General features: G+C 40.5%; 1 long non-coding RNA gene across 13 annotated transcripts in view; it reads right to left on the bottom strand.

Moving 5' to 3' along the window:
- LOC106505102 (uncharacterized) overlaps positions 1-26,958 on the bottom strand; it is a 59,110-nt gene extending 32,152 nt beyond the window's left edge. For all 13 annotated transcript variants that reach the window (XR_014817516.1, XR_014817510.1, XR_014817515.1 and 10 more), the window contains exons 1-2: positions 26,490-26,958; positions 25,424-25,514 (exon numbers count right to left, since the gene is read on the bottom strand). This is a non-coding gene — a long non-coding RNA (uncharacterized LOC106505102). The remainder of the gene's footprint in view (positions 1-25,423; positions 25,515-26,489) is intronic.
- Between the last annotated feature and the right edge of the window lie 361 nt (positions 26,959-27,319).

Genomic DNA, 27,319 nt, shown 5'->3' with positions numbered 1-27,319 from the left:
AATCTACCTGAAAAGGAATTCTGAGTGACGAGAGTAAAGATGATCTAGGATATCAGGAAAAGAATGGAGGCACAGATGGAGAAGTTACAAGAAATATTTAACAAAGAGCTCACAGATTTAAAGAACAAGCAAATTAAGATAGATACAGCACAATATTTTAAATGAAAAACACACTAGAAAGAATCAACAGCAGTATAATGGAGGCAGAAGAATGAATAAGTGAGGTGGAAGACAGAGTGATGGAAATCACTGCCTCAGAAAAGAACAAAGAATGAAAGAGTTGAGAGTCTGAGACCTCAGACATTAAAGATACCAACATTCACATCACAGAGGTTACAGAATGAGAATAGGGAAAGGGCCAGAAAAACCACTGAAGAGGTTATAACCAAAGACATCGCCAATGTGGGAAAGGAAACACTCAAGTTGAAGAAGCACGGAGAATCCCAATCAGCATAAACACAAGGAGGAACACAGCAAGACACATACTAATCAAACTGACAAAAATTAAATACCAAGAAAAGAAATAGTAAAAGCTACTAGGGAAAAGCAACAAATAACATACAAGGGAACCTACATAAGAATAACAGCTGATTTTTCCGCAGAAACTCTGCAAGCTAGAAGGGAGTATTTAAGGTGATGAAGGGGAGGAACCTAAAACCAAGAATACTCACTCTACACAGCAAGGCTCTCATTCAAATTTGACAGAGTCAAAAGCTTTTCATACAAGCAAAAGCTAAGAGAATACAGGACCTCCAAAACAGAGTTACAACTACTAAAGGAACTTCTCTATGCAGAAAAGAAAGAGCCACAATTAGAAACAAGAAAACTACAAATGAGAAAGTTCACTGGTGAAGGCAAACATAATATAAATGTAGGAAATCATCCATTGACAAATATGCTATCAAAACTAGCATGTGTGAGGAAAGGATGAATGCAGAACATTGAAAATACATTTGAAATTAAGACACCAGAAACCAAAAAAAAAAAAAAAAAAAAAAACAACAGTTCTCTACATATATAGATTTCTATATCACAATCTAATGGAAACTGCAAACCAAAAGAACTATAATAAAGACATAAATAAAAAAGAAAAAGCAAACAAAATGCAACACTAAAGATGGTCAGAAAATCACATGACAACAGAAGAGTAAGGGAAGAAAAAAGACCTAAAATAATAAATCCAAAACAATTAAGAAAATGGAAATAAGTAGATACATATCCATCATTACATTGAATGTAAATGGATTAAATGCTCCAACCAAAACACACAGACTGGCTGAATGGATCCAAAAACAAGACTTGTGTATATGCTGTTTATAAGAGACCCGCTTTAGACCTAAAAAGACTGATAGTGAGGGGATGGAAGAAGGTATCACATAAAATGGAAATCAAAAGAAAGCTGGAATAGCAATACTCAGACAAAATAGACTTTAAAATATGTTATAAGAGACAAAGAGAGACACTACATAACAATCAAAGAATCAATCCAAGAAAGAGATATAACAGTTGTAAATATTTATTCTCCCAAGATAGGAGCACCCCAATATATAAGACAACTACTAACAACAATAAAAGGAGAAACCAAGAAAAATACAACAATGGGGGGCTTCAACACCCAACTTCCATCAATGGACAGACCATCCAGATAGAATATCAACAAAGAAACACAGGCCTTAAATGACACCCAGACCAGACAGACTTAACTGATATTTATAGAACATTCTATCCCAGATCAGTAGGATATACATTCTTCTCAAGGGCACATGGAACATTCTCCAAGGCCAGATCACACCTTGGGCCACAGATCAAGACTTGGTAAATTTTTAAAGATTGAAATAATATCAAGCATTTTTTTTCTGCCCACAACCTTATGAAACTAGAAATCAACTACATGAAAAAAAAAAAACAGCTAAAAAACACAATCTCCTGGAAGCTAGACAATATGCTACTGAACAAACAATGGGTCACTGAAGAAATCACAGAGGAAATAAAAAGATACTTAGAAAAAAATGACAACAAAGATATGGCAATTCAAAACCTGTGGGACATAGCAAAATCAGTTCTGAGAAGGAAATTTACAGCAATACTATCTTATCTCAGGAAACAAGAAAAATCTCAAATAAATAACCTAACCTTACACATAAAGCAACTAGATAAGGAAGAAGCAACAAAGCCCAAAGTTATTATAAGGAAATAAATCATAAAAATGAGAGCAGAGGGAGTTGTGGCTCAGTGGTAACAAACCCAACTAGGATCCATGAGGACACAGGTTCAATCCTTCGCCTCGCTCAGTGGGTTAAGGATCCATTGTTGCCCTGAGCTGTGGTGTAGGTCACAGATGAAGCTTGGATCTGGAGTTGCTGTGGCTGTGGTGGAGGCTGATAGCTACAGCTCCAGTTCAACCCCTAGCCTGGGAATGACACAGACATTTCTCCAATAAGACATACAGCTGTCCAATAGGCACATTAAAAGTTGCTCAACATCACTAATTGTAAGAGGAATCCAAATCAAAACTACAATGAGGTACCATCTCACCACAGTCAGAATAGCCACTATTAGTAAGTCTACGAATAACAAATGCTGGGGAGGGTGTGGAGAAAAGGGACCCCCCCCCATACTATTTGTGGGAATGTAAATGGTACAACCACTAGGAAAACTGTATGGAGGTTCCTCAACAACTAAATATAAAACTATGATATGGTCCAGAAATCCCACTCCTGTGCATATAGCCAGAAAAAAAAACCTATAATTCAAAAAGATACATGCATTCCTATGTTCAGAGCAGCATTATTCAGAACAGCCAAGACACAGAAACAACTTAAATGTCTACTGACAGATGACTGTATGAAGATGTGGGACATATATACAATGGAATACTACTTGGTCAATTAAAAGACACCATTTGAAGCAACAAGGATGCAACTAAAGATGCTCGTCCTAAGTGAAGTCAGTCAGAAAGAGAAAGGCAAATACCATATTATATCACTTATATGTAGAATCTAAGATATGGCACAAATGAACCTATCTACCAAACAGAAACAGACTCACAAACATAGAGAACAGATTTGTGGTTGCCAAGGGGGAATGAGGAGGGAGTGGGATGAAGTGGGAGTTTGGGATTAGCAGATACAAACTATTACATTTAGAAGGATAAGGAATGAGATCCTACTATATAGCAAAGGGAACTATATCCATTCTCTTGAGACAGAACATGACCGAAGATAATATGAGATAAAGAATGCATATATATATGAATGTGAGACTGGGTCACTTTACTGTATAGCAGAAATTGGCACAACATTGTAAATCAACAATACTTTAATAACAATAATAATAAAGGAATTCCCACTGTGGTGCAACAGGATTGGTTGCATCCCTGCAGCATCAGGATGCAGATATGAGCCCCAACCAGGTACAGGGGATTAAACAATTCAGGGTTGCCACAGCTGCAGCATAGGTGGCAACTGCAGCTCGGATCTGATCCCTGGCCTGGTAACTCCATATGCCATGGGGTGGCTAAAAAAGAAAAAGAAAAAAAAAACCATGGTAACCATAAATGAAAAATCTGCATTATCTATACACACCAAAAAAAGGAAAAAGGATCCAACCACAACAAATAAATATGGTCATCAAATCACAAGAGAACAAAAGAAGAAGAGAAGAAAAAGACCTATAACAACAAATCCAAAACAATTAACAAAATGGCATTAAGAACATACATATCAAAAATTATCTTAAATGTATATGGACTAAATGTTCCAACCAAAAGACACAGACTAGCTGAATAGATACAAAAAGACCCATACATATGCTATCTACAAGACACCCATTCAGTTCTAGGGACACATACAAACTGAATGTGAGAGGATGAAAGTAGATATTCTATGGAAATGGAAACTGAAAGAAAGGTGGAATAGCAATAGTCATATCAGACAAAATAGACTTCAAAATAAAGACTGTTATAAGAGACAAGGACACTACGTAAGGATCAAGGGATTAATCCAAGAAGAAGATATAACAATTGTGAATATATATGCACCAAACACAGGATCACCTAAATATATAAGGGAAATGTTAACAGATATAAAAGGAGAAATTGACAGTAATACAATAATAGTTGGTGAACTGTAAGACCCACATACATTAACGGACAGCTCATCTAGGGAGAAATAGCAATAAGGAAACACACACCTTAAATAACACATTAGACCAGATGGATTTAATTGACATTTATATACTGTTCCATCTGAAGGCAGAAAAATACACGTTATTCTCAAGTGCACAGGGAATATTCTCCAGCAGAGATCACAGGACAGGCCATAAGCAAGCCTCAGTAATTTTTTTTTATGGCTGTACCCATGGCATTTAGAAGTTCCCAGGCCAGGGACTGAATCCAAGCCATAGATAGCTGTGACATGAGCTGCAGCTGTGGCAATGCCAGATCCTTTAACCCACTGTGCTGGGCCAGGGATCAAATTCATACCTCCAGAGCAAACTTAGCCATTGCAGTTGGATTATTAACCCACTGCACCTCAGCAAATTGAAGAAAACGGAGATCATATCAACCTTCTTTTCTGAACACAATGCTGTGGGATTAGAAATCAAATATAAGAAAAAACGGCAAAAAAACATGGATATGTGGAGGCTAAACAATGTACTACTAAACAATCATTGAATAAATCAAAGATGAAATAAACAATACATAGAGACAAATGAAAATGAAGCCACAATGATCCAAAACCTGTGGGATACAGAAAGGCAGTTCTACGAGTGAAGTGTACAGTGATACAAACTTACCTCAGGAAATAAGAATAATCTCAAACCACCTAACCTTATACCTAAAGCAACCAGATAAAGAACAACAAACAAAACCCAAAAATAGTAGAAGGAAAGAAATCATAAAGATCAAATCAGAAATAAATGAAATAGAAAGAAAAAATAAATAGGTCAATGAAACTAAAACCTGGTTATTTGAAAAGATAAGCCTTTAGCTAGACTCATCAAGAAGAAAGGAAGAGGGTCCATAATTAGAAATGAAATTGGAAAATTTAGAAATTTAAAGTTAGAAAATTGGAAATGCAATTAGAAATGAAAAAGAAGTTACAACTGACACCACAGAAATACAAAAGGCCATATGAAACTACTACAGGAAGCTATATGCCAATAATATGGACAACCTACAAGAAATGGATAAATTTGTAGACATGTACAATTTCCCAAGACTGAACCAGGAAGAAATGGAAAATATGAACAGACCAAATACAACTACTGAAATTGAATCTAACTGTGGTTCAAAAACTTCCAACAAATAAGTCCAGAACCAGATGGTGTCATGGCTGAGTTCTACCAAACGTTTAAAGAAGAGTTAACCCCTATCTTTCTGACTACTCCAAATAATTGCAGAGGAAGGAATTCTCCCAACTTCATTCTATGAAGGTACCATTACCCTGATACAAAAACCAGACAAAGATAATACAAAAAAAGAAAAGTACAGGTCAACTTAACTGATGAACATAGATGCAAAACTTCTCAACAAGGGGTTCCAGCTGTGGCACAATGGGGTTTTCTGTGTCTCTGGAGCTCTGGGACATAGGTTCAATCCCTGGCCCAGCACACTGGTTTAAGGATATGACATTGCTGCAGCTGTGGCTCAGACCTGATCCCTGCCCTGGGAACTCCATGTTCCATGGGGTGGCCAAAATAGAAAAAAAAAAATCTCAATAAAATACTAGCAAACCAAACCCAAATATATCAACAGGATCATACCCCATGATCGAGTGGGATCTATCCCAGGGATACAAAGATTTTTCTTTCTCTTTTTTCTTATGCAGCTGCTTTTATTCTTGCACCTTCCCTAGGGTAAAAGTAATGCCCATGAAATATGGGAAGGCAAAGGGAACAGGAGAAAAAGCTAAAATACTCAAAGACTGTCATGAGCCTGAGCCCCAAAGAGTTAAGGTACAACCAGCACTCAGTGGAATGGACTGAACATTCAGTGCTAGAGACTTAAAGAGAGTATGACCCTATGGAACCACCATTCCATCAAAACCTAACCCAGTTTTTCTCAAACTCTATGCTCACAATTATGCTCTCATTCATGTCTGTAAGGATTTTTCAATATCTGCAAATCAATCAGTGTGATACACATTAACAAACTGAAGAATAAAAAACATATGATCATCTCAAGAGATGCAGAGAAAGCTTTTAAGAAAATTCTCCATTATTTATGATTAAAAACCTATCTAGAAAGTGGGCATAGAAGGAACATATCTCAATAAAGGCTGTAAATGACAAAACCATAGCTAACATCATACTCAATGTGAAACAATGAAAGCATTTCTGCTAAGATCAGGAAAAAAAGACAAGAATGTGCATTCTCGCCACTTTTATTCAACATAGTTTCAGAGGTCCTAGCCATAGCAACCAGAGATGAAAAACAAATGAAAAGACATCTAAACTGGAAAATGAAGTAAAACTGTTGTTGTTAGTGTATGACATGATACTATACACAGAAAATCCTAAATGCTACCAGAAAACTACTAGGGATCATCAATGAATTTAGTTAGGTTGCAGAATTCAAAATTAATACACAGAAATCTCTTGCAATTCTATATACTAATAATGAAAGATCAGAAAGAGAAATTAGGGAAACAATTCCACTTACCATTTCATCAAAAAGAATGAAATACTTTGGAATAATCCTGCCTAAGGAGGTGAAAAATCTGCACTCTGAAAACTATAAGATGCTGGTGAAAGAAACTGAAGATGACACAAACAGATGGAAGGACATACCATGTTCTTGGATTGGAAGAATCAATACTGTCAAAATGACTATACTACCCAAGACAATCTATAGTCATCAAAACAGTATGGTACTGGCACAGAAACAGACATATAGACAGTGGAACAGGACAGAAAGACCAGAAATAAACCCACATGCCTATGGTCAATTAATTTATAGCAAAGGGGGGAAGAATATATAATAGAGAAAAGATAGTCTCTTTAATAAGTGGTGCTAGAAAAACTGGACAGCTATGTGTAAAAGAATGAAATTAGAACGTTCTCTAACACACACAAAAAAAACTCAAGATGGATTAGAGATCAAATTTAAGTTCAGATACTATAAAAACATAGGCAGAACACTCTGTCTAAATTGCAGTAATATTTTTTGATCCATCTCCTAGTGTAACAGAAATAAAAACAAAAATAAACAAATGGGACCTAATCACACTTAAAAGCTTTTCCACAGGAAAAGAAATTATAAACAAAACAAAGAGACAACCTACAGAGTGAGAGAAAATATTTGTAATAAACAGGGTTTAGGAGTTCCCATCATGGCTCAGTGATTAACGAATCCGACTAGGAACCATGAGGTTGCAGGTTCAATCCCTGCCCTTGCTCAGTGGGTTAAGGATCTGGCGTTGCCGTGAGCTGTGGTGTAGGCTGCAGATGCGGCTCAGATCCTGTGTTGCTGTGGCTCTGGCATAGGCTGGCAGCTATGGCTCCGATTTGAACCCTAGCCTGGGAACCTCCATATGCCACGAGAGCAGCCCAAGAAATGGCAAAAAGACAAAAAAATAAATAAATAAAAATTAACAAGGGGTTAATCTCCAAAATATATGAACAGCTCACACAGCTGAACATGAAAAAACAAATAACTCAATAAAAAAATGGGCAGAAAATCTAAACCAACATTTCTCCAAATAAGACCTAAAGATGGCCAATAGGCATATGAGAAATGCAAATCAAAGCTACAATGAGATACCACCTTACACCAGTCAGAATGCTCATCATCAAAGTCTACAAACAATAAATGCTGGAGAGGGTGTGGAGAAAATGGAACCTTCCTACATTGTTGGTGGGAAAGTAAATTCATATAGCCACTATGGAGAATGGTATGGAGGTTCGTTAAAAAATTAAAAATAGAGCTACCATATGATCCTGCAACCCCACTCCTGAATATATATCTGAAAAAAAGCCATAATCTGAAAAGATTCACATACATGTTCATTGCAGTAATATTAACAATACCCAAGACATGAAAGCAAAATAAATTACCACTGATGGATGAATGGTTTAAGAAGATGTGGTGTACACACACACACATACACAGTGGAATATTACTCAACCATAAAATGGAAAGAAATAATGCCATTTGCCACAACATTAATGGACCTAGAAATTATAATACTTAGCGAAGCAAACCAAAGACACATATCATATGATATCACTTATATGTGGAATCTAAAATATAAATATATATATATATATACATATATATGCAAATGACCTTTTTTCCAAAACAGCAAGAGACTCATAGAAATAGAAAACCAAGTTATGGTTACCAAAGGGCAAATGAGGGTGTAGGGAGGGATAAATGAGGAGGGTGCGATTAACATATACATACTACTATATATAAAATTGTTAACCAACAAGGACCTACTGGATAGAACAGGGAACTACACTATTTTGTTACAATCTGTAAGTGAAAGACTCTGAAAAAGTATCTGTATTTATGTATGCGTGTATAAATATATATATATATAAAACTGAATCGCTATTCTGTATGCTTGAAACTAACACGATATTGTACATAACTACACTTCAATTAAAAAAATTTAAGGGTATGTTATGCACATACTATCAAAAAGAAATCTGGGAGTTCCCGTTGTGGCTCAGTGGTTAACGAATCCGACTAGGAACCATGAGGTTGCGGGTTCGATCCCTGGCCTTGCTCAGTGGGTTAAGGATCTGGCGTTGCCATGAGCTGTGGTGTAGGTTGCAGATGTGGCTCGGATCCCGTGTTGCTGTGGTTCTGGCATAGGCCAGTGGCCTGCATATGCCACAGGAGCGGCCCAAGAAATGGCAAAAAAAAAAGAAAAAGAAAAAGAAAAAGAAAAATCTGGTATGGCTATTAGAATATAATATAATATAATATAATATAATATAATATAATATAATATAATATAATATAACGTAAGAGACTTTGAGGCAAAAGGTATTATTAAACATAGAGATATTAACCAAGGTAAAATGTTGAATCTACCAGGAAAGTCTGACAATTCTATAATTTGTGGGCACATAATAAGAGATTATATCCAAAGCAGAAAATGAACAACATTTTCAATGAAAACAGCCATATCAACAATCATAATAAGGTATTAACTCATGGATTGAACAAAAAAATTACAATGGGAATATGAACATATCCTAACTGAATGATAACAAAAACTGGTAGGATCAGAAGTAGTTAATCAGATATAAACAATCATAAATATATAAGCCACAAATGTTCTAAAGTCCTTGTATTGTTCAAATAGAAAATTAGGCCAAGGAGTTCCCGTCGTGGCGCAGTGGTTAACGAATCCGACTAGGAACCATGAGGTTGTGGGTTCGGTCCCTGCCCTTGCTCAGTGGGTTAACGATCCGGCGTTGCCGTGAGCTGTGGTGTAGGTTGCAGACACGGCTCGGATCCTGCGTTGCTGTGGCTCTGGTGTAGGCCGGTGGCTATGGCTCCGATTAGACCCCTAGCCTGGGAATCTCCATATGCCGCAGGGGCGGCCCAAGAAATAGCAAAAAAAAAAAAAAAAAAAGAAAATTAGGCCAAAAATAAATGAGAACCTATCTCAAGAGCTTAGGAAAAATTCAGAAATTTTACCCAACAAAAGCAGAAGGAAGGAAATGGTAAAGATCAGAACACAATTCGAGAAAGTACAAAGCAAGCACAAAATAGAGTGGATCAACAACAAGACAAAAAGTCTATTTTTTGAAAAGACTATATAAACTGACAAAACCTCTGACAAAATTAATGAAGAAAAAAAGAGAAGCTACAAGTATCTAGTATCAGAAATGAAAAGAGAACAGCAACTCTAGATGCTTCAGCATTTAAGAAGTAGGAGAATTTTAAGAGCTTTACACCAAAAATATTGAAAAGATAGGTAAAATTAACAAATTCCTAGAGAAATATACCTACTAAAGTTGACTGAAGAACATTTTAAAAATTTTGAAAAAATTACACATGCACTGATGAAAAACAATGAACACATGACTCTTTTCAAAAAGATAATGACAAGCTGAGTTGGTTTCACTAGTGTATTCCATCAAAACATTTAAGAAAAAAATCCAACCCTTGACAATTTTGTTTCAAGTAAGAGAACTCAGATGTTCTACCTAGTACCAAAATCTGACAGTACAGAATGGAAAAGTAAAAAATAATTTCACTCAAAAATATAGGTCTAAGAATCCTAAACAAATATTACCAAGCCAAAGATAGCGATACATAGTTGCTAAACCAAAGTTAGCATAAATAAAAGTGATAATGCATCCAGTAAATCCACTATAACGCATTAGAGAGATGTTATCATGTGACCGTCTTAGGATGCACAGAGAAAGCATTTGATAAACTTCAACATCTTTTCAAGATTAAATAAAATCTCAGCAAGCTAAAAATAGAAGGAAACTTTTTCTTTTTTTATTTTTAGGGTCTTTACCCTTGCACAGGGAGGTTACCAGGCTAGGGGTCTCATCGGAGCTGTAGCTGCTGGCCTATGCCAGAGCCACAGCAACGCGGGATCTGAACCGCGTCTGCCACCTACACCACAGCTCACAGCAACGCCGGTCCTTAACCCACTGAGCAAGGCCAGCGATCAAACCTGCAACCTCATGGTTCCTAGTTGGATTCATTAACCACTGTGCCATGACGGGAACTCCAGAAGAAAACTTCTTAAAAGGTGAAGGATATCTACAAAAATCTATAATAAGCATCATATTTAATAGTGAATGTTGAAAGCTTGTCTTTATGCGTTGATACCTCCTAGAGCTCCAATGCATAGTATAGTGAATATAAGCAACAATACTGTATTATAATAATCAAATTTGGTAAGAGACTAGATCTCAATTATTCCCATCACAAAAAAAGAAATGATGATCATGTGATGTGACAGAGCTGCTCGCACTACAATGGCCATCATGTATAAATATATCAAATCAACATTTTGTACACCTTAAACATACATGTTATGTGTCAAATATATTTGACTTAAAAAAATATCCTACCAAGAAATATTTTCTCAGCATTGTACAAGAGCTCCTAGCCAGTGTCATAAGGCAAGAAAAAGAAATAAAAGATTTAAGAATCATTATTAATCATTATAATCATTATATCATTATTGATATAATGATATAATAATTACATTGTAATATATATTATATAAAATAGATAATAAATATAATCACAAATAAAATAATCACACATATAATCATTGTAATGATGTAATCATTGTAGTGATATAATCATTAAAATCATGTTCTTAAATAATGATTTCTCTCAAATGATATGTGTACACATAGAAATCCAAAATAACCTACATAAAAACTCTGAGTTAAGTGATTTCACTAAGTTTCTGGATAGAAAAAGTAATGTAAAAAAATCAATCCTATTTCTATATACCATCAGTAAACAAAAAGTGAAATTTTATAAATTATGCCATTTACAAAAAGTATTTAAAAACCCCTTAAGTACTTAGGAATATACCAAATATGTGTAAGACTATAATTCAACAAAGAAAAATTTAACTTTATGATAAACATCAAATAAAATTTCCAGAAAAAGATGCCAACTTCCTCATTTGGAATACAATACTGTTAAGATGTCAATTCTACCGAAATTGATTTATAGACTTAATATAAATTTCAATTCCAATCTCAAGAGATTTTATTTCATGGAATTTGATCAGCTTATTCTAAAAAGTATAAGGAAGTTCAAAGTCTCAAAAGTGACCAGAATATTTTTGAAGATCAAGGTGAGATCAAGTGTCTCTATTAGACATTGAGATACGTTATAATGCAACAGCGAGCAATGCAGTATAGCACAATACAGCAAATAGACTGCCAGAGCAGCACAGATGCTCTGGAACAGATCCACACTTGAATGTATATGGACACTTGAAAGGGGACAGAAATATCTTACAAAGCAGTGGAGAAAGGACAGTCTCCAATAAGTGGTACAGGGACAACTTGTATGGTGCCAGTACTTGACTATGGTCTCTCAGTCCCATTTTTTGCCCTTTTGTACTCTGCTCTGAAATCTTTGTCTTGGAGCATTTCAAACTATATTTTTCAGGGGTTCCCTTGCCAGCGGTCCTAGTATTAGGTTCTTCCAGTGGTACGTGTAACGGACTATGAGAGGTGGGAGGAAGAGAAGAAGAGGCAGTCCTCGTCCTTCCTTCTTCCCTCCTGCTCTTCCCTGCCTCTCCCTCTCTTCCGTTTCCTCTCTCCCTCCTGACCTTGATCTTCATTATTTTAGCTTCTTGCAGGGTCTCTGGAAATGGCTGCATCTCATTTAGAGACTCACCAAAAGCCAGGATGAACCCTCTTCCGCAGTCCTAGCACCTGTTGTGCCGCTCCTCCTTTGGTGAACTTAGCACTCCAAACTATACTGGGGATCCCAGAAGCTCCTGGGCTCTGGCAACATCATTTTCTACATTTGTTTCTCCAGCCTTACAAGTGGTGGCTGCTTTCTGCTGTTACTAAATTCTGGATTATCACATCTTTCTCTTCTTGCTCCCAACACCTTTGCAATCCCTTTCCTGTACTGAGTCTGCGTTCTGTTTTCCAGAATGTACCTCAACATATACAGGTGGCAAGTTTAGTGAGATTCCAGGAAAAGACCTGGGAACCAGGGATTTAGTATTGACTTCTTTGAGTTTGAACAGTAAAGACCTCACTGCTGATGGAAATAGGTACTGTTAGTCTAAAGACTGTAGAGGCATCGTGACTACCTGTGCTTGCTTAGGATTAAAGAACCTACTGAAGAAAGATTTTGCAGAGAAGAGGTTGCTACTGCACTTGACTGGTACTGTAATGATGCCTATGAAGGCTGTGGTTGGGATAACTTTTTCTATGTCAGAGAGATCAAAGTTTTTAAAAAAAGACAAGCTTAGTATTCTAAAGTCTCATTCAAGATATAATATGAGAGAAATGGAAAACTCCTAGGGCAGTCCTAAGAGGACTTTTTCTTGTAATTATAGGTAGAATTCCATGAAAGTTGATTCCAGGGCCCCACCAAACCTCTTACCTAAAAGATACAGCATTGAGGATATGGAAGAAGCATGTTTAAGAAGTCTGACCAGCCTGACTTTCCAAATAGCACTGAGGTTCCTTACTACTGAAGAAAGCAGCTCCTCCTCCCCTGTGTGAGGACACCTCCTTTCCTTTGATTGAAGACCCAGCAGCAATGCCATTAGACGCAACTGACTTACAATGGATACTCTCCTTCCTCTCCAGGAACACCCTTACCACCTTTCAATACCTGCAGATCCATAACTAGAGTTGGATCTTAAACCCTGCATGGGGACTACCCAGCAAGAGACAGCTTATATATCCTGAGGAACACGTGTAGGGATTAAGTCTAAAGTTATTAGGGCAAGGGAGATGAACTATGCAGGCTGAATTTATCAATATGGGCGAACATAGCAGAGATTATGGATTTAATGTTTTAACCTGAGATCTGTGAGTAGCTAAAACAATGTGCTTGCTCGGTTGACTGAAACCTAGATTAAGTTGCCTCATTCAATGAGGTTGAAGTGTCAGGATGTACCAGGTAGGATGAAGAGGAAAGCATCCAAAAACATGAGATTAAAAATTGTTGAATGTTCCATCATGTGCTACCACATCTCCACAATCACACAACCTGCAGAAGACACTCCCTTTACTAACACATTCTAAGAAGCGCTACTGAAGGGAGCCTTACTACACCAAGAGCTCCTTGAAAACCTGAGGTGGTGATGCTCTCAGACTCAGGGATGATGAGTACTGAACCCATTCTCTGCTTTCATTGGGAATGATGAGATCCCAGAGGAACAGGGCTTAACCTCCAGATACAAGGTGGGACTAATTGACCATAATGAGTAGCACAGACAATGTGGCAATCAGAACGTTTTGACTTCAGACATTAATTTTTTTGCAAGGACCACTGGAGCAGTTTGCTTTCACCTGGTCGAGTCAGCAGTACACCTGCACCATTTTGCCTCTGGGCTATCAATTCTCCTGCCAAAATCTAGCCTTCACAGATCCACTACACATGCTAAATTAACCTGGTGTACAGTAAATAGAACGTACCTTCACTGATTCAGTGACTCTGTACATGCCAGAGAGTGGGAGACAAAATTCAGGACTTTACTACAAAAATACAGTTTCTAAGTTATAACAATGTAGAGAATTAGGAGTCTCCTTTTCAAAGTAAAAAATGAGTTACTGCACTTTACAAAACCTACCACTAAGAGAATAGCAGAGCACTTGGTGGACTTCTTTGATTTTTGAGGTGCTATATACACGTTTGACTGTGCTACTTTGATCTATTACCCATAAGGCTGTCAGTTTTAACTTGAACCAGGGCAAGGAAGGCTCTGCCACTTAGATATTTGAAGTCTTTGTGTAGAACAGAGACACTGCATGGAACCTCTGACCTTCATTCAAAAATCACATGAAGATCCCTAGAGTTTAGGAGCAAAGGCACTCCCTCTTCTGCAGATAATTTTTTTTTGTCTTTTTGTTGTTGTTGTTGTTGTTGTTGTTGCTATTTCTTGGGCCGCTCCCGCAGCATATGGAGGTTCCCAGGCTAGGGGTCGAATCGGAGCTGTAGCCACCGGCCTACGCCAGAGCCACAGCAACGCGGGATCCGAGCTGCGTTTGCAACCCACACCACAGCTCATGGCAACGCCGGACCGTTAACCCACTGAGCAAGGGCAGGGACCGAACCTGCAACCTCATGGTTCCTAGTCGGATTCGTTAACCACTGCACCATGATGGGAACTCCAGATAATTTTTTTTTTTTAATATAATCAGCATCTGCCTTGCAACAGAGCTACCAGACAAGAACTGGGTGTTATCTAATTCACCAAGATACATACTTAGTACACGAAGATTCAATTTGAAACCAGGTAGAAATAGTATATACAGTTATTAGGTTCAGGTAAGTCATAAAGGCACAAAAAATAAGTTGCATGAGCAGGTAGCTCAGGTTTCTATTCCTTTAAAATTTTTTTTTTCTTTTTAGGGCCACACCCATGGCAAATGGAAGTTCCCAGGCTGGGGTCAATTTAGAGCTACAGCTGCTGGCCTATGCCACAGACACTGCAATGCAGGATCCGAGCTGCATCTGCAACCTACACCACATCTCAGGGTGACACCAGATCCCTGACCCACCGAGCGAGGCCAGGGATCAAACCCACATCCTCATGGATACTAGTTGGATTATTTCCACTGCACCACAATGGGAACTCCCTAAAATTTTTTTAATTATAATTGATTTACAATGTTGTGCCAATTTCTACTGTAAAGTGACTCAATCATACATATCTATACATTCTTTTTCTTATATTATCTTCCATTGTGGTCTATCCCAAGAGACTGGCTATAGTTCTCCATGCTGTAGAGCAGGACCTCATTGCTTATCCATTCTAAATGGAATAGCTTGTATCTACTAACCCCAAACTCCCAGTCCACCCCATTCCTTCCACCTTCCCTCTTGGCAACCACAAGTCTGTTCTCTATGCTGTGAGTCTGCTTCTGTTTTGTAGATAGGTTCATTTGTCACAACACCCATGCTTGTTACAATGCTACCTCCATCAGTCCCATAGGGATTCTTTATGATCAGTTGACAGAGAAAGGGAAAAAAAAAAAGGGCCTAGTTTACAGACTATTCCTTAAATGATGAATTTGACCAGATGGACTGAATAGATATTTATAGAATCTTCTGTCCAAAAGCAGCAGAATGCACAATCTTCTCAAGTGTACATGGAATATTCTCTGGGACAGATCACATTCTGGGCCACAAATCAAGTCTCAGTAAATTAAAAAAAAAAAACCTGAAACAATATCAAGCATCTTTTCCAATGGCAGCACTATATGATTAGAAATCAGCAAGAAAAAAACTGCCAAAAAACACATGGAGACTAAACAACATGGTACTAAACAACCAATGGATCACTGAGGAAATCAAAGAGGGTATTAAAAAATGCCTAGAAGCAAATGACAACAAAGACACAGTAATCCAAAAGCTATGGGATGCAGCAAAAGCAATTATAGAGGGACATTTATAGCAATGCAAACCTACCTCAGGACACAAAAAAAATCTCCAATAAACAACCTAACTTTACACCTAGAGCAACTAGAGAAAGAACAAATAAAACCCAAAGTTAGCAGAGGGAAAGAAATCATAAAGATCAGAGCAGAAATAAATGAAACAGAAACAAAGAAAATAGAAAAGGTCAATGAAACTAAAAGCTGGTTCTTTGTAAAGATCAACAGAATTGATAAACAGCCAGACTCACCAAGGAAAAAAGAGAGAGGACCCAAATCAATAAAATTAGAAATGAAAGGAGTTCCTGTCATGGCGCAGTGGTTAACGAATCTGACTAGGAACCATGAGGTTGCGGGTTCAGTCCCTGCCCTTGCTCAGTGGGTTGACGATCGGGCGTTGCTGTGAGCTGTGGTGTAGGTTGCAGACGCGGCTGGATCCCGAGTTGCTGTGGCTCTGGCGTAGGCTGGAGACTATAGCTCTGATTAGACCCCTATCCTGGGAACCTCCATATGCCGCGGGAGCGGCCCAAGAAATAGCAAAAAGACAAAAAAAAAAAATAGAAATGAAAAAGGAGATGTTTCAGTGGATCACAGAAATAGAAAGGATCATAAGACCACTACAAGCAACTATATGCTAATAAAATGGACAACCTCAAAGAAATGGACAAATTCCTAGAAAGGAACAATCTTCTAGGACTAAACCAGGAAGAAGTAGAAGAGATGAACGGACAAATCGCAAGGACTGAAATTAAAACCATGATTTAAAAACTTCCAACAAACAAAAGTCCAGGACCAGAGAGCCTCACAGGTGAATTCTATCAAACATTTAGAGAAGAGTTAACACCTATCCCTCTGAAACTCTCCCAACTAATTGCAGAGGAACGAACATTTCCAAACTCATCCTATGAGGCCACCATCACCATGATACCAAAACCAGACAAAGATATCACAAAAAAAGAAAATTAAAGGCCAATAACACTGATAAACATAGATGCAAAAAATTCTCAACAAAATACTAGCAAACCAAATCCAGCAATACGTTAAAAGGATCATACACCATGATCAAGTGAGATTTTATCCCAGGGATGTAAGGATTTTTCAATAATCACAAATCAATCAGTGCAATACACCAATTAACAAACTAAAGAATAAAAACCATATGATTCTCTCAATAGATGCAGAGAAAGCTTTTGACAAAATCCAACACACAATTCCGATAAAATCCTTCAGAAAGTGGGCAGAGAGGGAACCTACCTCAACATAATAAAGGCCACCATATATGACAAACCCACAGCTAACATCATTCTCAATGGTGAAAAGCTGAAAGAATTTCCGCTAAGATTAGGAACAAAACAAGGATGTCCACTCTCGCCACTTCTATTCAACATAGTTTTAGAAATCCTCCAGCAATCAGAGGAGAAAAGGAGCTAAAAAGAATCCAAACTGGAGTTCCCGTCGTGGCGCAGTGGTTAACGAATCCGACTAGGAACCATGAGGTTGCGGGTTCGGTCCCTGCGCTTGCTCTGTGGGTTGACGATCTGGCGTTGCCGTGAGCTGTGGTGTAGGTTGCAGACGCGGCTCGGATCCCGCGTTGCTGTGGCTCTGGCGTAGGCCGGTGGTTACAGTTCCGATTGGACCCCTAGCCTGGGAACCTCCATATGCCGCGGGAGCGGCCCAAAGAAATAGCAAAAAGACAAAAAAAAAAAAAAAAAAAAAAAAGAATCCAAACTGAAAAGGAAGAAGTGAAACTATCACTTTGCAGGTGACATGATACTGTACCTAGAAAATCCTAAAAACAATATCAGAAAACTCTTAGACCTCATCAATGAATTTGGTAAATTTGCAGGATACAAAATTAATACACAGAAATCCATTGCATTTCTATATGTTAACAATGAAAGGTCAGAAAGAGAAATTAGGAAAAAAAGTCCCATTTACCATTCTATCAAAAAGAATAAAATACCTAGGGATAAACCTACAAAAAGAGACAAAAGACCTGTACTCTAAGAACTACAAGATGTTGATGAAAGAAATCAAAGATGATCAAATAGATGGAAATACATACCACGTTCTTGGATTGGAAGAATCAATATTGTCAAAATGAGTATCTACCCAAGGCAATCTACAAATTCAATGCAATCCCTATCAAATCACCAATGGCATTTTTTACAGAAATAGATCAGAAAAATTTTTAATTTGCATGGAAACACAAAAGACCCTGAATACCCAAAGCAATCCTGAGAAATAAAAGTGGAGCTGGTGGAATAAGGCTCCCTGACTTCAACTATACCACAAAACTATAGTCATCGAAACAGTATAGTACTGACACAAAAACAAATATAGATCAATGGGACAGGATAGAAAGCCCAGAAATAAACCAAAGCACCAATGGTCAATCTATGACAAAGGAGGCAGGAATATACAATGCTGAAAAGACAGTTTCTTCAATAAGTGGTGCTGGGAAAACTGGACAGCTACATGCAAAAGTATGAAATTAGAACACTCTCTAACACCATACTCAAAAATAAACCAAAAATGGATTATATACCTAAACATACAACTGGACACTATAAATCTCTTGGAGGAAAACATAGGCCAAAACCTCTCTCATGTAAACCGCAGCAAATTCTTCTCAGATCCACCTCCTAGAATAATTACAATAAAAGCAATAATAAACAAATGGGACCCAGTTAAACTTAAAAGGTTTTGCACAGCAAAGGAAACCATACACAACAAAAAAAAAAGACAACCCACAGAATGGGAGAAAATATTTGCAAATGAAGCAACTGACAAGGGATTAATATCCAAGATATACAACACCTCCCACAGCTCAATATCAAAGAAACAAACAACCCACTACAAAAATTAGCAGAAGATCTAAATAGATATTTCCAAAGAAGGACATATGGATGGCCATAAAACACATGAAAAACTGCTCAACATCACCAATTATTAGAAAAATGCAAGTCAAAACTACTATGAGGTACCACTTTACACCAGCCAGAATAACTATCATCAAAAAGTGTACAAATAATAAATCCTGGAGAAGGTGTGGAGAAAAGGCAACCCTCTCACACTGTTGGTGGGAATGTACATTGGTGCAGCACTATATCTTTCATCTGTCACAGAAAATTCTCAGCAAACATCTATTCAACTATTGCTTCTGACTCATTCTCTTGCTTCTTCAGAGACTCCAATTCCATATATGTTAGACCTTGTTTCTGAGTCTCCTTGTCTCTTAGCCTCACTTCTATTTTACATTCTTTTGACTTTATCACTTCATACTGGATATTTGCTTCTGAAAATTAGTTTATTAGTTCTTTCTTCAGCTGAGTCTCATCGGCTATTAAACCTAATAGTTCTTAGTTCTTAATTTCAGCTGCTTTTTATAGCTCTTTTTTTAAAATAGCCTAGTTCCTGTACAAATTCTAAATTTTGCCCTTCTTCTTTTTGAATATATTAAGCATACCTATTTGAAAGCCTGTATCTGATCATGCCATTATCTGAGCCTCCATGTAACTGTTTGACGCATATGTTGTTGTTTTTGTTTTCTTTCATACTGTGTTTATTTTTGTATGCCTGATTATTTTTTGAGTGCTGAACATTACAAAGTCAGAAATAAGACATAGGAAAATGTTATCTTGGCAAGGCAGAGTACCCATCTTGGATTATCATAATCCAACTTCAAGAACTGAGATGATCTATGCTGAGCTTCAGTCTACTCCAGTTTACCCTCACTCTTAGGGTGCAGCCCTTTGGGGCCACAACCCAAAGTAGAGGGGATCGTCAGGCCCCTGTGGTCAAGCTCTAGACCCAACTTTTGTCCCATGGTCCCATGAAGCTGTCCAAAGTGTTGCTCGGCTTTTCAGCTTCTCACAGACTCTTCTGAAGTCAGTGTAGTGGGAAGAGGTGATGCCAATGTATAAAACACCTTCAATAATGGGATAAAAAATACCAACTTGATCTCCTGTCAATTTTTGTTTCATTAAAAGTACTCTCACGTGTATAAAAAGCATTGTGATCATACTGACCTGGTCCCTCCAAGTGATCAGATAAATCATGGGATTTTTTTTTTTAGAGTAGAATCACCTAAGAGTGCCTTATGTGCTGTGGCTTTGAAGTTCTAATATTATCAGGGCACTAGTGCCTCTGATCTCTGCTGTAGAACATAGCGAGGAATGTTGCTGCTGGTGCCTTGTTGGGGAGAGTTGGGGCAAGGACATACGTGAGAATGAAGGCAATGTCCAGAAGGGCCCCTGTGTAGGGCATCCCACTCTGCTTGGCTCAATTCCGAATCAAGGGAGTCACCATGAACAGAAGGAACAGCAGAAGTCCCTGTGGTAGAATAAGGCTGCAAAAAAGCTGATTTGGTTGAAGTTTCCAAATGGGCCTCAGGGATAGACAAAGGCACTAAGGCTGCACCTCTCTAGAGCCAGAGCCATCAGGTAAAGGTGAGCAAGTCACCACTGCACTTGATGCCACGGATGGAGGCAGACAGGTCCAGTCTGTCCATCTCTATGGCTCCACCTGCTTCTCCTCAGGGTCTCCCTGTCTTGAGCTGTCTTACCTATAACACAGTTACAAGGGAGCCATCCAAATGCCTAGGCTTTTCCAGGGCTTTCCCAGATTTTGCACATTTACTTTTTTGCCTCCATGAACAATTAAGATAGCTCTGAAATTCTAATACTGCGACAACCAAATTACCATTTAAAAAAGAAATTAGAGTGAAAAATACCTAACATGTAATTCATCATTTTAATTATTTTTAAAAGTACAGCTCCAGGACCTTAAGTACATTCCAACTGTGGGACAGCCAGTCTCCAAAACTCTGTCAAACTAAAATTCTATACCCACTAAACAATGACCCTTCATTCCTCATTCCCTGCAGCCTCCTACAAGCACCACTCTGCTTTCTGTCTCTCTGAACTTGACTCTTCTAGGTATAAGTAGAATCATACACTAGTTTTCCTTTTGTGTCTGGCTTATTTCACTTAGCATAATGTCTCCCAGGTTCATCCATGTGTCAGACTTAATTCCTTTTTAAGGCTAACAAATACGCACGTGTGTGTGTGTGTGTGTGTGTGTGTGTGTGTGGTGTTTGTACCAAATACATACCACATTGTGTGTATTCACTCCATGGACATTTGGGTTGTTTCCACCTTTTCGCTATTGTGAATAGTGTTGCTACAAACACTGGCATACGAACGTCTTTTCAAGCACATCTTTCCAATTATTTTATGTACACTCACCAGAAGTGGAATTACACAGGATAATCCTGTGTTTGATTTTTTGAGGCACTGCTGTCCTATTTTTCACAGCAGCTGCACCTTCTTACATGCCTATCTGCGATGCACAATGGGTCCAACTTCTTCATATCCTCGCTAACACCTGCTGTTTCCTTCTTGCCTCCCTCATCCTTCCTCCCTTCCTAGCATCAGCCATCCTAATGGGTGAGAAGTGATATTTCACTGTGCTTTTGATTAGCATTTTCCCAAGTGATGAGCCAGAATGCCTATGGTTTGGCCAGATTTGACACTTCAACAGCCTTTATATCTAGACTCAGACTAAAAGTCCTTTGCTAGACCACATGTAGATCTTTGGTTATAAAGAAGGTACATGCCATCAAAATCAACTGGAGGGGTTGCCGGACTGGCCAGTCTGCGTGCTGAGCCTTGGGATATTTACTGGGAAATGTTCTGCTGGGAGGCCACGTAACCCCAGCTCAAGGCGTGAGGGGGAGCACCCTTCTCTCAACCCCTCATCATCTCTGAGCTACAGTGATGTTCGCTTCATATACAATGGCCAGAGCCTTTTTACTATTGGAGACAATTTGACATTAATTTTCAAGAGGTGCCATCTTTCGGTTCAATGTGTTTCACGGGTCACATGATCCTCGATTACTAAGGTGACACTTAGGACAATTTTACGGCAAATTGAGTCTCAAATTACAGGCCCCGAAGGGGTCTGCATTAACAATGGTCTGTAAGAACCCAGCAGGGGGCCTGAGCCAGGTTACACAGCAATCAAGGGCGGTCACTAATGTAACATTTCAGAAAGAACAAGAGGAATGCATTGCTAAGACACACAGGCTGATTTTCTCCTTTCAGAAAAGGAGGGCTCAAATTGCCACAGACACCCCTGGATGATGGAATAATAAAGACAGAATTACTTTTGCATGAACTAGGATTTTCCTGCAGCTAAGTTGAGAAGCATGACCCATGAGGAGTGAATGGAATTACACTTCCTTCCTTTCCTCAACCACTCTGTTTTATTTCTCCTGCAGGCATTTTACTCCTTAGAAACTAGTGCCTCTCGAATAACAGAGTGTGAGAAAGTCTGACAGGGTAATTACCAAACAAAACCTGTAAAAATAATAAGCATCACCCACAGACTAATTTCTGAGATACTTCAGGCTCTGAATGTCCCTGAGAAGAGCGATGTGCTGAGTTAGGCAAGATTCTGGAAAGACAGAGAGGTTTCCTACCTTCTGAGAATCTCCTACAGAAACCAGATTTTTTGTTTTGTTTTTTGTTTTTTAGGGCTGCACCTGTGGCACATGGAGGTTCCCAGGCTAGGGGTCAAATTGGAGCTGCATCTGCCGGCCTACACCACAGCCTCAGCTACTCGGGATCTGAGCCATATATGTGACCTACACCACAGCTCACGGCAATGCCAGATCCTTAACCCACTGAGCAAGGCGAGGGATCCAAACTGGATCCTTGAGGATGCTAGTCAGATTCCTTAACTGCTGAGCCACGACAGGAACTCCCAGAAACCAGATATTAATCTTTATGATCATGTGGCTGTACATGCATTTGCAATGACCAATGCGAAACAAAAACAAGAATTAGATAAGAAAATTGACTGTGTCCCATCAAGCAACATTCCCCTGTGATTCAGGGAGCTTTTTCATTCGTTAAGTATGGGGCTATTACTGGATTTTTATGAGTTTTCAGAGAACAATGATGCATCACATTTCAAGCACTTATAAAAACTGTGCTCTGGGACTTTATGGGTCTGTACTTCCTGAGCATAGAGTATGCATTTTTAACTAATATAAAAGATGAAATGTTATCCAGTTCTTTGCAATTCTGACTTTCTTAAATAACTTCAGATTCCCTGTTACGTGACTCCTGAACTCATTTACCCACTGATATCATGTCTGTTTTGTGCAAGGCCCTGTGCTGGGTGGGTACTGGGAAAAAGACGCTGCAGAGACCCCCAGAGCTCACTGTTCCATAGTGAAGACACAGAGTGGACAAAATAATAATGCCTCATTTTTAGCCACTAAGTACGCTTCTCCTGAGTGCTGAAGACATAGGATGAGCCTTCTAGAGAGTCATCATTGCCAATTCCCAGAAAATCGAGGATATTTGACTCTCAAGAGTGGCGCAGTGGTTAACGAATCCGACTAGGAACCATGAGGTTTCGGGTTCAGTCCCTGCCCTTGCTCAGTGGGTTAACGATCCGGCGTTGCCGTGAGCTGTGGTGTAGGTGGCAGATGTGCCTTGGATCCCGCATTGCTGTGGCTGTGGTGTAGGCCAGCAGCTGCAGCTCTGATTCGACCCCTACCTGGGAACCTCCATATGCCACGGGTATGGCCCTAAAAAGACAAAAGACAAAAAAACAAAAACTTACACCAGGGGGGCATGTGCGTGGGCAAAAGACCATGTGAAGAGGCAGCCGGGAGGCAGCCATCTAAGGGGGGGGCGGGGAAGATCTCAGAGGAAACCAACCCCGCCAGCACCTTGATTTTGAATTTCCAGCCTCCAGAACAGTAAGAAACACACGTCTGTTGTGTAAGCCTGTGGTATTTTGTTATGGCAGCCCTAGCAAACCAATATATTAACTATTATTTCTATTGGGTTTTTTGAAACAAACAAACAAAAAACCCCAGAAAAGTGGCAAGCACAGGACAGAAAAAAAAATTTTTTTCCCCATAAAAGTAATGAAAGTGTGAAAGTAAATTGTTGACACACGACAAAGTTCCTAAGAGTTTTCTCTAAGTGAGGCGAAGATTCTAATGGAGACAGGTTCACGCTGCAGAAAACGAGGGATGGAGGTTCCCAGGTAGGGGTCGATTCACGCTGCATTTCCTGAGAGGAAAGCACAGGCCTCCCCGAGGGTGTGGGATATTAGGAACAAGGCTGTGTCCTGGCTCTACCTAAGCTTGGGGACCTTGGCGAAATCACCTCTGCTTCCAGTGACAGCTGGACTATGCAACATGTGAGTTCACGTCCTATGCAAGCACTCTGTGATTTTAATGTCTGAGAGGCATTTTTTTTTCCTACCATGAGGTTAAAGGGCAAAGATGACTCAGTCCTGTCCACTAGTGCCAAGCACCCCTGCCCACCCTTTGCCCGCTGTGCTTGCCAGCCGATGGCCTTTAACCCAGTGTTCACCCTCATCTGCATGTAATTGGCCAGCTGCCTCCTGCCCTGCAGCCAGGCCAAGCTCCTGGCAGTCTGTTCCCTCATGTGCCTGTGATCAGGCCTCTTACTCTGTGCCAAAGGCCCTTCTTCCCTCCTCCGGATGCCCCTGGCTACGTCCTACTCTTTCTTCCTGACCTTTCCAAGCATGCCCTCCTTTTGAGCTTGAGCACAGTTCCTCCCCCTCAAAATGCATCACATCCCGATAAATGGATTTGTATTTGTCTTCCTCCCCACGAGACGCCAAATCTCTGGGCTGCATCTTTCTCTGCAGCCTCAGCTATTGACACCCCATGTGGCTCATCATGGATCATCGCTGGATGAATGCGCCTTAGGAACTGTGGACCAGACACTGTGCTGGGCCAGGTGGAGAGGGATCCTGCCTTTGGGCAGCTCTCAGGCCAAGAGAGGGAGGAAAGATGATAAAATGGGCAACCACTTGGCAGGAAGGGACAGAGGTAAGCTGGAGGTGATGAGGAAGCTCACAGGAGGGCAGGTTTCAGACGTGGAAAGCCTTCCATTAAGATGGCTTGACACCCTTGGACGTTGCCAACAAGAGCCTTTCCAGGGGCCAGTGTTGCAGACATAAAGGGCTGCTAGATTCTCAGCTCCATAAGGATTTGGACCGTGCCTGCCCCATTCACTGCTGTCTCCCCAGCTTCCAGCACATCTGACACATTGCGGCAACCAGTAAGTGTCTATGTGATGAGCGCAAGAATGAACCAACAACCAGGTCCTCCTTCCTGTGTTTCTGGCAAATGCTTTTCCCACCTTCCCTCTCCCTTTCTGACTTGTCCAAAGATGTGAGCTAATACTTACCTCAGTAGGGGTGGTGCTGAAGATCAAAAGCCCTAATAAATATGAACGCACTTAGCTTAGTAGAAAGTGGTCTATAAACATGAGTTACGACTCACCGCTGCTTCCCTTCCAAGAGGTAGGTGGGGTGAAGTCAGTGCTGGGCTGGGCTGGTAGGGGTTCGGATGCCCTCAGGACCTATGTATGCTCCTGCCAATACACAAAAAGAGACTCAAGCATTCTCAATTTACCATTCTTTAGAAGTTTCGTAGGTTTTAATAAGGACCTTAGAGATTCCTTCCTTGGCAATGAGAAACGAATAATTCAGGTGCAGTAACGAGGGTTCAGCAGCCACTGCTCCTGTGGGCACTCCTAATGAGGGTTTTTCTTTTTTCATGTTGTGCTCTCCCACAGGGAGCGCTTATTAGAGAAAAAGGAATTCCACGGTCATGGTGGGAGGTAGAGCCTGCGATAGTCGGGGTTCTCCAGAGAAACAGTGCTGGGAGGATGTGTGTACATAGAGAAAAAAAAAAGGTTTCCATTCACCACGTGGGTCGTGCAGGAGGATGGAAGGGCTAAACCAGGCTTGGATCATGAATTGGGGCTGGAAGCGGGGCTGTCACTGGAGCCTGAGACGGCTCAGGTGGCTGCCGAGAGGTGCATCCTGGAGCAAGCCCCTGGTCCTGCTTGTGCCTTAGTGACTTGAAACCTGCAGGGGCTGGGGTGTTGGGAAGCGCTTCCTTCTCCCCAAGAGCCCCAGAGCCGAGACGTCCCCAGTCCCGTGCTATGGCTTAGGAACTCAGCTGCTGGAGGTCAGGGACAAACGAGGTGACCTCATGAGAAATGCGAGAAGCCTGAGGGTTTAGGTCGCTCCCTTCTCCGGGCTGGCGCAGCACCCGTGGTCTAAGATGCTTATGCGGGCGTTTTACAGCACAGCCTCCGCTGCCTATTAAAAAGCACGTGATGCCGAGTGGAGAAAGACGGGGTAGATGCTAATATTCTCCCCAGACACAGGCACCGCAAGAAAAGGGACCAGGCCGGATCTAGGGGCTGGCAAAGTCAGCTCACGTGTTCAGATGTCCAAAAAGGAAACTTGGGGTTGGGGGGGCGGTGGGAGCTTGGGGGCTGAGAGAGGCTGTGAAGAAGGCAAAACCTGTCTCCTCTTAGCCTTTGAACCTTTCTCACCTGCGGCCTCCTCGCTACTTCTTAGAATCCAGGCCCTCGAGGCAGGCCTAGCTTCTAAAGCGAAGACCTGTTCTTTCACCTTCACAGTTCAAACTCTGCAGAAGGATCAGCAGTCCGAGGCTGGTGTCTTCAGATTAGGCAGCACTGCAGCCGCCCAGGTTCAGGGCAGCAGCACTATCCGGGCGGGGCCAGGTGGCCGGGAGGTCGGGGGGCGCGCAGGCTGCAGCCCTAGTGCCCGCTGTGGACGCGGAGGATGCCCGCGGACCTCTCTCAGCGGACTTCGGTAAACCGTGGAGGGCAAGGCTGCCTCTCTCCTGAGAGGCACGGTCTCAAGCCTCAATTCTCGGTTTCTGAGGGATCCGGTATTCGGCGAAGACCCCATGAACACCCGGGTTAGCCCAGGGCGGGGCGGCCGCACGAGCGGCAGGTGCTCCGACCCGGCAGCTCCGGCCCCGCCCACGGGAGAGCCCCGCTGAGGCCCCGCGCCTGCGCAGAGTGGCCCGCCCCCCCCCCACCCCCGAGCCCCGGCTGCAGACAGTGCTGTGCCGGGGCTTCGGTTTAAAGCTTTCAGTATGCATCTCAGGGGTAGTTAGCGTCTGCAACTTAGTCTGGAGGCGCATCTTGCAGTGGCTAGTCAGCACGCGCAAGACTCCGCGCATACACTCCCCTATAATAAGCACTTTAAATCTCATTACCTGAATCGAACCAGGAGGCTTGTGAATTAATAGCCAAGGCATTTTTGGAATTATTTTTCTCAGTAAAATAAGAGAGGTTGAAGACATGTGATCGAGTTGAAAAACCAGCTGGCCCATCCTTACCTGAGGGGCCTA

This window comes from Sus scrofa, chromosome 10, assembly GCF_054392235.1.
Source record: "Sus scrofa isolate SSC_HxYL_T2T_F1_AM1 chromosome 10, Sscrofa_HxYL_maternal_Yorkshire_Landrace_v2.0, whole genome shotgun sequence".
In the NCBI taxonomy this organism is placed as follows: Eukaryota; Metazoa; Chordata; class Mammalia; order Artiodactyla; family Suidae; genus Sus; species Sus scrofa.
The sequence above is the reverse complement of the archived record's forward strand: the minus strand, read 5'-3'. Positions and strand labels throughout refer to the sequence as shown.